This window comes from Onychomys torridus, chromosome 9 (assembly GCF_903995425.1).
Source record: "Onychomys torridus chromosome 9, mOncTor1.1, whole genome shotgun sequence".
Classification (NCBI taxonomy): domain Eukaryota; kingdom Metazoa; phylum Chordata; class Mammalia; order Rodentia; family Cricetidae; genus Onychomys; species Onychomys torridus.
In genome coordinates, this window is record NC_050451.1 from 108,697,663 (window position 1) to 108,709,669 (window position 12,007).

A 12,007-nucleotide genomic window follows, 5' to 3' on the forward strand; every position below is an offset into this window, starting at 1 on the left:
TAAATAAATGGATAAATAAATAGATAGATAAATAAATAAATAGATAGATAAATAAATAAATAAATAAATAAATAAACAAATGGATAAATAAATAGATAGATAAATAAATAAATAAATAAATAAATAAATAGATAAATAAATAAATAAATGGATAAATAGATAGATAGATAAATAAATAAATAAACAAACAAATAGATAGATAAATAAATAAATAAATTTAAACAAGATATATAAAATAAGCCTGGCATAGTGGCCCATACATATAATCCCAGGACATGGGCAGGCAGAGAAAGGTGAGTCAGAAGTTCAAGATCAGTCGTGGCCACCATAGTGAGTTAGAGGATAAACTGGGCTACATAAGTCAGGCCTAGAAAACAAAAACAAAAATAAATAAAACATACAAAATAAAAGTAACACTGCTACTCAGAGGGGAAATCAACCAGCATGGTAGGGTATTTTAATAGTCCTTTCAGTGATGAATATTTTGACAAGCAAAATAACAATACTAAAAATTATTATTAATTAATAATTCATAATTACAATAATAATAGTGATTATGATTGATACTGACTATAATGTAATTATATTGTATAACTTATCATTATTATTAAGAAGTAGAAAGGAAATCTAAACACACCATTGGAATCAGAAACTACTGAACTTTAGTCTTAAGCAGAGAAAACTATGAAACTATGGCTGAAATAATCAGTGGAGTGTCCTAATACAAAAGGAACTTCTTTAATGGAAAAATGTCATATGTATTAAGAAATGTGGGGCTGGGGATTTAGCTCAGTGGTAGAGCGCTTGCCTAGCAAGCACAAGGCCCTGGGTTGGGTCCTCAGCTCTGGCAAAAAAAAAAAAAAAAAAAGGACTAATCTAAAAGGCTGGGCGGTGGTGGTGCATGCCTTTAATCCCAGCACTGGGGAGGCAGAGCCAGGTGGACCTCTGTGAGTTCGCAGCTAGCCTGGTCTCCAGAGCAAGTTCCAGGAAAGGCGCAAAGCTACACAGAGAAACCCGTCTTGAAAAAACAAAAAGAAAAAGAAATGTAAAATCCCATGGTTTACTTATTTTTATTTATCAATATTGAGTGTATTTGTGTGTTGGGTAGGGCGGGACATAGTACACCACAATACATGTAAAGGTCAGAGGACAGCTCTTTGGAGTCAATTCTCAGTCAACCTTTATGTGAATTCTAGGGCTCAGACTCAGGTTATCAGGCTCATGGGACAAGCACCCTACCCACTGAGACATCTCAGCCATCTCAAAAAGAAAAGAAAATGATGGGCCTAGTTGTACGTGGCTCCCAGCTGAACACCATAGTCTACAGGAATGCCTAGCTTTTAGTCACAACATAGCATTCTCCCCAAAATGACTAGGGTAGTACATGCCTTTAATCCCAGCACTGGGAGGCAGAGGCAGCAGATCTTTAAGAGTTCTAGGCCAGTCATACCTACATAGCAAGTTTCAGGCCAGCTGTGACTGCATAGTGAGACCCTGCCTCAAAAAAGAAACAGAAACAGAAAGATGGTCACTGGGGAAAGAGAGAGAGCCATGTTTGGTGACACAAGCCTGCAATCCAAACTACTCAGGAGACTGAGGCAGGAGGATTACAAGCTCAAGCCTGTCTGGGCTTATAGGGAATTTGAGGATAGTCTAGAAAAAAATAAAAGTTAATATTTTATTTTGTCTCAAAAAATCAAGTATTTAAGGGCTGAGGGTGTAGCTCCATGGTAGAGTGCGTACCTAGCATGTACAGGGCCTTAGGTTCAATCCCAGAATGTCTAAAACAGGGGGGGAGGGGGAGAGAGAATTCAGCTCATGGTTTTTGGGGTTTGAAGTCCAGGAATTTTATCTAGAATCAGGATAGAGAGTATGGTGAAGATAAATTCTAGCTTTCACAATAACCCTCTCACCAGAATTAACAAGGAACCCCGTGAGAGCCACATTCCTAGAACAATGCCCCAATGACCTAAAGACTTTCCATCAGGCCCCATCTGCCAGGGTTTCTGCTCCTCCACCAGCCTTCAATCCCCTGAGCCCTTAGACTTGGCTCGGGCAGAGACTTCACCCACAGTCCAGGGGTGGGAAAAGCACTTAGCTTCTACCTAGCTGATCACTTTGGTGTGGAAGAGGCGTATTATCCCAGAGAGGTGTGCTTTGTCTCAAGCCAACCTGTAGGTTTGCCCTCCTACAGTTATCTTGCATGTCACCAGGGTGCCAGCTATCCTACAAAATTGTGTGAATTGCTCTTGGTAACAAACTGGGACTGGGGGACATGGAATGAGGTCACCTCAAAAAGTAGCACCTTGACTTCCCTTCGCCCTCCCCTAAGAAATCTCTAACATTTAATCAAGCTAATAACCCAATCCACACACACAAGAGCTGATTCCAGGAAGGAAAAAAAGAAAAAGCTGACTCAGGAAAGAAAGACATTTGAGACAGCCTACGTATTGTTTTGTTTTTTTGGTTTTTTGGTTTTTTTTAGCTGAGGATCAAACCCAGGGCCTTGTGCTTGCTAGGCAAGCACTCTACCACTGAGCTAAATCCCCAACCTGACAGCCTAGGTTTTAACCCAGCTTTCCTTCATTACAAAACCACCATGAAAACGCAGCTTGTTGTGACTTACTGACCTTCCCTCACGGACGCACAGTGGCATAGCCCTGTGATGGTGATGTTAGAGTATGTATGCACGTCTGTCATTACATCTGGGGTTTGGCCATGGGATGCAGAAGCTCCTGATGTTCGCAGTACTGGAGGAGGCAAGGAGTATACCATCAACAGCAGTGTGGACTTGGAGGCTTTTGCAGATTACACAGCCAAGGGAAACTTGGCCAGATCGGCCCTGGGTTCTGCATGGTGGGAGAGTAGAACAGAGCAAAATGTGTTGGCAGTGTCAGCAAGACAGAAGGCTAAGGAAGGAAGCAAGAAAAAGCATCTTATTTTAAAGCTAATTCTTCATGCATCGGAATTACATGAAGAACTCGTTAAAAAAAAGTCAGACAGGGTGCAGGCCCACTCCCAAGATTTGGTGGCTATGGAGTGGATGGTGAGAAATGTGTTTCGAAGTCCCCCGATGCTGCAGCTGCTGCTGGTCCAGGGAAGCCCACTGTAACATCACTGCCCTCAATGTGTCTGTACCATCCCTCATGCCTTGGAAAGCAGGAGGCTGCCAGAGGTGTGCTAGCGACATTTGAACAGTGTGCATTGTCTGGAGAGGGCAAGGCCATGACTGAGTGTCAGGGGCTGTGAGAGAGCATGATGTCAGCGACAATCTCTAGGAAGTTGTAGGAAAGAAGAGGGAAGACAGGCTGGTGGTGCCAAGTAGGCAGCTGGGTAACTTTTAAAGTGAAGAGTGGTTGGCCAACACAGAATAAACTAAATGCTATTTTTTTTCTTTTTCTTTTTTTTTTGGTCTTACTGGTCTTTTGCCTTTTTGTTCTGATTTTCCTTTTTGTAGGTTGGGTTTTCTTTGTTTTTGTTTTTGTTTCATTTTTGAGAGAAAGAGGTTGCATATGTGCCATGCCATGTATGCTGAGGTCAGAGGACAACTTTCAGAGGCCACTTCTCTCCTTCTACTTCAGGTTTTGGGGGTTGAACTCAGGGCATGCACAGCAAGCCTTTTTACTCCTGAGCTTATTTCCGGCTCCACTGTATGAAGTTACTATGGGTCTGAAGCACGAGAATGTCACTGTTCTGAGAAATCAATCTGTGGAATACTCCACAGGTAACAGACATGTGTTCTTTTTTATTATTATTATTTTTAATGCTCTGTATCGCAGCTGGGGGACACATGTGCCCATTGCTCCCTACGGAAAACAGACTAGCAGTCAAGTGCATTGAAAGTGAGGTGGTTCGCTAAAGCACTGTTCTCATCTAGGAAATGTGGGTTAAAATCAGTTGAAGCAAGGTCCCTGGTGGCACACAGTTCTGTCAGGGAGCCCCGTATTACCAACAGGCCACTGAGATTGACCCTGCTGGCAACCCAATGACAGATGGCAGTCAGCCTTGCTCACACCACACACTGATGCTGTTTTACCTGGAAACCACAGAGAAGGAAACTGAGCCACTGTTGTAGCAGACAGGAGACAAAGAGGAGGGCAGAGTGCCCCCTGGTTGCCCGGGATACCAAGGACACCAAGTGTTCTGACAGCTCGTAAAGGAAAAAGCAGAGTTCACCTCTTCAAAGCCCATCAACCATCACCCTGAGTAAACAGCTTTTGTTAAGACGGGCATCAGTAACCCCAGAGAGGCGGTCAGCACCGGGAAGGTTGGCATCAAGCCAGGCTTTGTCACGGCTGGCGCTGGCGATGACTGCAGAGTGGGAAAACATAGGGAAGCCGGCTTTCGGGTCCTCATCAGCTGTGGTAAAGGGTTGCCCAAGGTGCTTAGGCTTTTCAAAGACTCTGGCTCATGTGGTCTGTGAGAAAACCATTAGGCCTCCCTTTCGCCTCGCAGCAAAGCTCATGTGCCTGTAATTTCTAACTGAACACAGAAACGGAGACTGACCCAACCACTTATAACCCGCCTCAAACTGGTGGCTCTGAGCTCGAGGTTGCAGGCATCCTAGGGACTAACCCCCGCAAGCCATAGAAGAGTATGTGGCTGGGTGTCATCCACACCTTGATTGATGGGTGTGTTCTCTTAAAAAGCTTCTTGGGACTTGGGAGATGGCTCAGCAGTTAAGAGCACTTTCTGCTCTTGCAGAGTAGGGTTTTATTCTCCAGCATCCACATGGTGGCTCACAAACATTTGTAAGTCTGGTGCTAGGGGGATCTGGTGCCCTCTTCTGACCTCTGAGGGCCCTGCAAGCACATGGTGCTCACACATACAGACAAAACACCCATACACGTCAAGTTAAAAATAAATCTTTTTGAGAGAGAGAGAGAGAGACCCTCTTAAGCAAAACATCCCAGGAGAGTCAGGACAAAGGAGCATGTTTGGGAAGCAGGATGAATACAGTGTGCAGATCACCACAGGTCCAAGGCAGCTCTCTGCCTCTGTGTGGCTTTCCCAGGCAGGACTCCTCCTGGTCTCCCAGACACTCTCACTTTCTGTCTTTGAGAATGTATTTGACCTGAGAGTGTGGCTCAAAGCCAAAGAGCTCTTGGCTCTGCTATTGTCCTGAACAGCTGCACTATCTCTCTAGACCTGCACACTCATCCGGGCTTCTCAGTCGACCCTGACACCAGAAGTTCCTGGATGACGCTCAACCTGATCCTTCAACTCCTGATCTAAAGCGAGATGACACAAGCATTTCCTTGTCTAGAGGAGGAAAGCAGGGGGTGGGGAGGAACTGGGAGAGCAAGCCTGGACTCCTACGCTGCCTTTTACCGTGGGTCCTAGAAGCTCATCCAAGCTTGCTGGATGTCATCCTCATGCTCTTAATACAGGGGCGCAGGGTGTGTCTGCTGGCTCCTCTGCTTCAGTCTCTACATCTGTGGCCCACTCTGTCCTTCAGAGTCCTGAGAAGAGGTTAGAAGGAAGGAGCAGAGTGAGGATGTGCTCTCATTCCTCTGCCCTCTTCGGGAGCTAGAGCGGCCCTCTCCAGTGGTGTCTGCTCCTGCAAGGCAGCAGGTATGCAGTCAGCCTCCAGCTTCTGGTGACCCCTCCCTTGCCCCCAGCCCTGAAGGTGTTAACAGACCCTACTTACTAGCCCGGGGCCATTCCACCCCTGTCCCGGTTTCCTGGTTTGTCTATGAGTTTGCAAATGGCTTAGCAAATTTTCATCTTCCTGGAAGAGAGTGAAAACATTTCCTGCTGAGACCGTGACTAATACCACAAGCAACATGAAGTACTCTGAGCACCAACAGGGTGTTTCTTGTGGTACATGTGCACTTCAATTTGGATTTTGTAGATGCTAGATTTGATAGAAAAACTGAAACCAGCTTCTACAGCCGCAATTACAAGTTTGGAGTTTGTTTTAAAAAAAATTTTTTTTTTAAATTTAAAAAAAAATTCTCAGTGTCCGAGGATAGCATGAGCCTATAGAACACGTTTCTATTTAATGTTTTGTGGAAGTGGCTCAAACATTGTGGGAGCAAGCAACAACTGCCTGATGGGATTGAAGGCTCACTCCATCAAATGGAACCCAGCCTTCATCTGAGACAGAGAAGGTGTTAGCAGTTAACCTTTGTCCAGAGGGTCTCTGTGTTGCAGAAGGTCTCTGTGTTAGACGGGCACCAACACAGAGAACCACAACTGGACAAAGTGAGAGACCTTGAAACACAGCCCAAAATGGAATGTCTTCCCTCAGGGCTCTGTGGAAGAGGAGGTAGAAAGATGTGAGATCCACAGGGGATGGAGGACACCAAGGAAACATCGGGCCTGACGCCCATATGGACTCACAGGGACTGTGGCAGCATGCACAAGACCTGCACAAGTCCAAACCAGGTGGAGTCCCAGTTGGGGAGTAGGCACAAGCTCTCATCCCCAACCAAGAAGGAATCTCCAATTAACAACTGCTCACAAAGGGGAAATTAGAATTTCCAAGGGAGTCTCACTGGGTATACAAACCCCACCTATAGTGATATTTTATTTGTATTGAAATATGATTTTATTTGTATATTAATAAAGTTGCCTTGGGGTCAGAGCAAGCCAGAGCAGAAACTGGGTGGTGGTGGTGCACGCCTTTAATCCCAGCACTTGGAGGGCAGAGTTGGCGGATCTCTGTGTGTTCAAAGATACTGCCAGCATGGCAGACACACGCCTTTAATCTCAATACCAACCATAGAAGACCTGGAGGTCTCTACAGACAGGCAGTGACGAGGAGGTCATGTGGTTGGGTTTATAACCAATGAGAAAGCAGAATAGAAAGTCTATAAAAAAGAAAAAAACACAGAAGTAGCTCTCTTGTGGAGAGGAAAGACAGCAGAAGCAGTGAAGGGTAAGGTTTTCAGCTCTTGCTTTGACCTCATGGCTTTTAACTCTGCAATTGGATCTGTGTTTCTTATTTAACAAGACGGTTACATCTACACACACCTCGGGCAGGCTCCAGGCCCAACAGGAGATGGCCAAGAAGGCCAACACAAAATGAAGTCAATGGTATTTTTTAAGATTCTTTTCTTTTTCTTGTCTCATAATGCTTTGTTTGGACATTTTTACCTTATTGGTCTTTGCTTGTATATCACGGTTTCTGATTCTGTTTTTATAAACTGTGTGTGTGTGTGTGTGTGTGTGTGTGTGTGTGTGTGCATTTCTTGTGCTCTTTCTTTAATTTTTTTGTTCATTTTGTTTTATTCTTGTTTGTCCTCTTTATTGTCTGTCTGTTTGAGAGAGAGAAGGTGGAGTTGTGAGAGCAGAGTTGGGAGACCTTGGGAGGATATGAAGGAAGAGTGTCTTAGTTAGGGTTTCTTTGCTGTGAAGAGATGCCATGACCACAGCAACTCTTATAAGGAAAATGTTCATTGAGGTGGCTTGCTTACAGTCTCAGAACTTCCGTCCATTATGATCATTGTGGCGTGCAGGCAGGGGTGGTGCTGGAGCTGAGAGCGCTACATCTCGCAGCAACAGGAAGTCGACTGACTGTCACACTGAGGGAAGCTTGAGAAAAAGAGACCTCAAAGCCCGCCCCCACAGTGACACACTTCCTCCAACAAGGCTACACCTCCTAATAGTGCCACTCCCTTTTAGAGGCATTTTCCTTCAAACCATCACAAAAGGAATATATTGATCAGAATATGTTATGTGAAAATACATTGTATGAAAATATATTGTATGAAATATATTACTTATTTTCAATTAACAATAACAATAATAATGTTTTCTTTGTAGTGTATCACTGTATATGATTTACATATCAAGTGAGCATGTTGGAACATGCCTGTAATCCTAGTATGCAAGTGGCAGAGGCAGGAGAATCACTCCAAGTTCCGGGCCCATCATGTTGATATAGCAAGACCCTGTCTAGGAGCCAGCAAGATGGCTCAGCAGGTTACATCCTTGCCACACAAGCCTGATGGCCTGAGTTTGACCCCTGGAACCCCTGAGAAGGCGGAAGGGGAAACCACTTCCTGAAAGCTGTCGTCTGATGTCCACACATATGCTATGAGGCATGTCTGAATGTTTTGGTTCCAGTTGGTGGAACTGTTTGGGAAGGATCAGGAGGTGTGCCCTTGTTGGAAGGAGCCTGTCCCAGGGGTGTGGGGGGCTTTGAGATTTCAAAAGCTCATGCCATTCTCAGTTAGCTCTCTGCCTCATGGATGTGTCTCAAAATATAATGTCTCAGCTGCTGCTCTACAGCCATGCCTGCCTGCTGCCATACTTCCCACCATGATGGCCATGAACTTACCCTCTGAAACTGGTTGGCCCCAGGAAACTTTATCTTCTCTAACTTTCCTTGGTCATGGTGTCTTATCACAGCAACAGAAAAGTAACAAAGAATCTCCTTCCTCACTGAGGCAGGGTCTCTCCTAAGCCCACAGCTCACAAACTCTGAGGCCGGCTAGCCAGCTTGCTCTAGGGTTCCCATAGAACTGATCTTCCAAAAGTGCTAGACTCCCAGGCCGTTCACCACACCCACCGGACATTTGTACACCTTCTGGGGATGTGAACTCTGGTCCTGTGTTGTGTGGTGAGTGCTTTAACCACTGAGGCACCTGTGCATTCCTTCCATCCAGAATCTGTGTATCACTTCCGGGTGAGGGGATCTCCAAACAGCCACCTTTGCTTCAGCCTTCTCATGGAGAAACTCAGCCAATGACGGTGACCTCAAACTCCATAGGAGGCCTTGCAGTGCGTGTATCTGGGCAGCTTCCTTGAAGACCCCAGTCTGCCTTCAGGAAGGTCCTGTAGTGACAAACAGAAGCAACACTGCTCTTCAAGAACCAAGGGTCACCTGGCTCCTTCTCCGCCAAGTGACCTCTTGGTATCTTGTTCAAAAATACCACAGGTACGGAGGGATTTTATTCAAGGTTAGGTGTAGTAAGTACAGAGTCCATACTTGTCAATAGAGCAGGGACTGTCTGAGATCAAGTATTCGGAAACACCTGATCATGGCCTGGGGCCTCTTTGGATGGTCTAGGACTTGTTGCTAAGGGTGAGATATAGGTGGTCTTTTGTTTTAACTGACTGGCTTCTGTTAAGTAAGCCTTTGTTCACTGTGCATGTCCTTACCCCTAAGGCATTTGGCTTTAATCATATGCGTGCCAGGTCATGCATAGTCATGAGATGGTAAATAGAGATTTCCCCTAAAAGTTCGCTTAGAGGACACAGTGACCTACTGAAAGTATACCAGGCTGGATCACCACTCTGCCACTGGTCCCTAGATACTTTTGAGAAGCTCAACGGTCACAGAAAAAGAGTTAACTAAGAGGAGCTAGGTCAAAGTGACCTGATTGTTTTCTTTGGAATGGGGTGTGTGTGTGCAGCTCCATGAGGGTGAGGGTCCCGGGTAAGGAAAGGGCTGTGGGTGTCTCAACCCAAGTAGTGTCCCAGGACATCCTGGCCCTGGGCATCTCTGCCTCACGGTTTTATTCCAGGGTCTTTCTCACCCAGCACTCTGCTCCCACTCTGTTGGCAACAGTGATTCAGGTTTTCTCCAAAGTGACATTGTGGTCTCTGTGACACCTTAGGGCGTCAGGCTAGGTTTAGCAGCTGAATCACAGCATTGCTGTGAACCTCCCATGTCCACGTCACAGCTGAGGAAGTCGAGGCTGGGGAGTTGAGGTGAGTGCCAAGGTCACCCAGCTAGCTTTTGAAACTGGATCTATAGGATGCCCACACTGGCTCCTTCCTCTCCTTTGCTCTTTAAGGAGCTGATTGAATAATAACAATGTTTTCAGGACAGTAACCACAGCCCCGGCTGTATTTGGTCCTATACTTGATAAAGCTTTATCGACATCTTTTTGTAGGGAATAAAATACAGTGATTCCTGCTTCCAATTTCTGATATAACAAGAAAAAAGTCCTGCTGCTCTAGATTTAAATGAGTCGTGTATTGTCAAGACACCGTGCATCTAAAATTGAGCCCTTTAGGGAGCCAGGGGTAATTTTTAGAATCGCAGTGAATTACAGAGGCTCAAAGTCAGAGGCAGGCAAGTGTCTCTGATGAATGAGTTAGCAAAAAGCACTCTACTACAGTTCAAACCCCTGAAGTCATGTTAGCTGTTTTTAGAACATACCAGCCTTCTGCTGAGTTCAAGTCAAGTTCAGCAAAACAAGAAGTGCTCCACTGACAGGGCCTGAGGAAGGAAGCGCTCAGGCAGGAGACTTGACTTCAGCCCCAGCTGGGGGCCTTGGCACAGCAGTTAGCTCCTCTGAGGGTCACACTCTCAGATACAGGGGGGAGAGAGAGAGAGAGAGGAGAGAGAGAGCGCAGCACACCGGTCCTCATACGTGGAGACAGTCGGTAAATACTCAGTTTTCAAATCAGCCACCAGACGAGCACCTGCTGTTTGTAGCTCAGTGAGAGCACTACATGCAAGTTAAAAACAAGAGGAAAAACAGCTCAGAGAGGACAGGCAAGGACTAGGGAAACAGAGTCAGCTTGCACGGTGGTGAAGGAACTGAACCCTGAACCCTGTCCAGGAACCTGTGGCTTAGGAAGGCATTGGGTCAGGTCCCAGCAGGGACCAGGCAAAGCTCTAAAGAGACTTTAGTGAGGAGACAATGGCCAGGCGTGGTGGTATGCATCTAGACTCCCAGCACTCAGGAATGGCCACAAGTTCAAGATCAGCCTGGGCTACACAGGCTTGCTTGGAGAGCAAGGCCCTGCCTCAAAACAAAGGAGAAGAGAGGCAGAGATAGCAGGCAAGGCTGTGGGCAGATGCAAAGGAAGCTCCTTGGCCTTCTACCTTCTCACTTAGGATGATGTAACATGAAGGCTTTAGCCAGATGAAGGCACTGCAGTGCACGCAGTGTCTGGAGGGGATGTCCTAGCAGATAGGACACAGTGAAATGGAAGGTCTGCAGTTTCCATCCTGTGGGGTTAGGGATGGAGGGGGAGGGTATGACAGGGAGATTTAACAGTGTCTTTATGTGAATCAGAAAGATAATGTAAGAAACACTGCCCAGCTTTGAAAGGAATCTATTGTTCAGAATTTCTACAAAACCTAGGGCCCCTTTCTCTGGCTAGTTCAAAATGAATTTTACAACCTGCTGTCACATGGAGAGCTGTGTTTTTGTGAGTCAGACAAATCTAAGACAAATACAAATATGTCAACCCTGAAAATCATATGCATACAAGCAAGGCTATACAGACTGGGCAGGCTGTATTTATATATTTAGGAATACTTACGTAACTTCAGTTAGAGAGGCCATAAATTTAAGAGGGAGCAAGGATACAGGGCACATTTGTGGGGTTGAAGGGCAAAAAGGAGAAATTATGTAATTGTATTTTAATTTAATAATATGTATGTATATATGTGTATGCATATCATATATATCAACATCAGCACTCTCCTTAGAAAGCAATTCCCAAATCTAAGAACAATTTGAGAAAGTCCTAAAATAATGGCCATGTCTGCTCCGCTTCCATCTCTGCGTCATCACCTTCAGGGAAAGAACTGTTTCAGCCCCGTTGTGAATACGGATGGCCCTGACCTACCTTCCCTCCCTGGGGTCCTGAGCTGGCTGTGAAAGTGGGTCTGCTCCATGCCCTGCTTGTCCTCAAAAGCCTGATCAAACTCCTGGGTCGCAGGGGACTGAGCTGTCCAGCCTTTCTCCCCGCCTCAGGCCAGCCCACTCTCTCCATCCACCCTCACTCACACATCTGCTTGTATTAATGCATCGGCCACTCCCTCTGTTCCTGGAGCACAACCTTGGACTCCTGGGGTGAATGGAAGCTGTAGTTCTGGTACAGAGCACAGGCTGCGAGCCCTGAGGTACAGAACCAGACAACATGGGGTCATGGACGCCCAGCAGCACAGAAAGAATCCACATTGATTGGCGCTTGGTGTCCTCACCCCCTTGATTTGGTTTGTTCTCCTCCAGAATCTGAGCTTGCCATCCTGGATGAGAAGCACAGTGGAGATTAGGGAGCCTAAGGTGTATCTGCCCACAAGGGAGTCCAT

General features: G+C 45.9%; 1 long non-coding RNA gene across 1 annotated transcript; it reads right to left on the reverse strand.

Moving 5' to 3' along the window:
• Nucleotides 1-239: 239 nt before the first annotated feature.
• On the reverse strand, nt 240-5,441 carry LOC118590922. The gene is made up of 3 exons (XR_004945884.1): nt 5,332-5,441; nt 2,631-2,849; nt 240-367 (listed from the first exon to the last, which is right to left on the reverse strand). It is a non-coding gene; the product is annotated as an uncharacterized LOC118590922 (long non-coding RNA).
• Between the last annotated feature and the right edge of the window lie 6,566 nt (nt 5,442-12,007).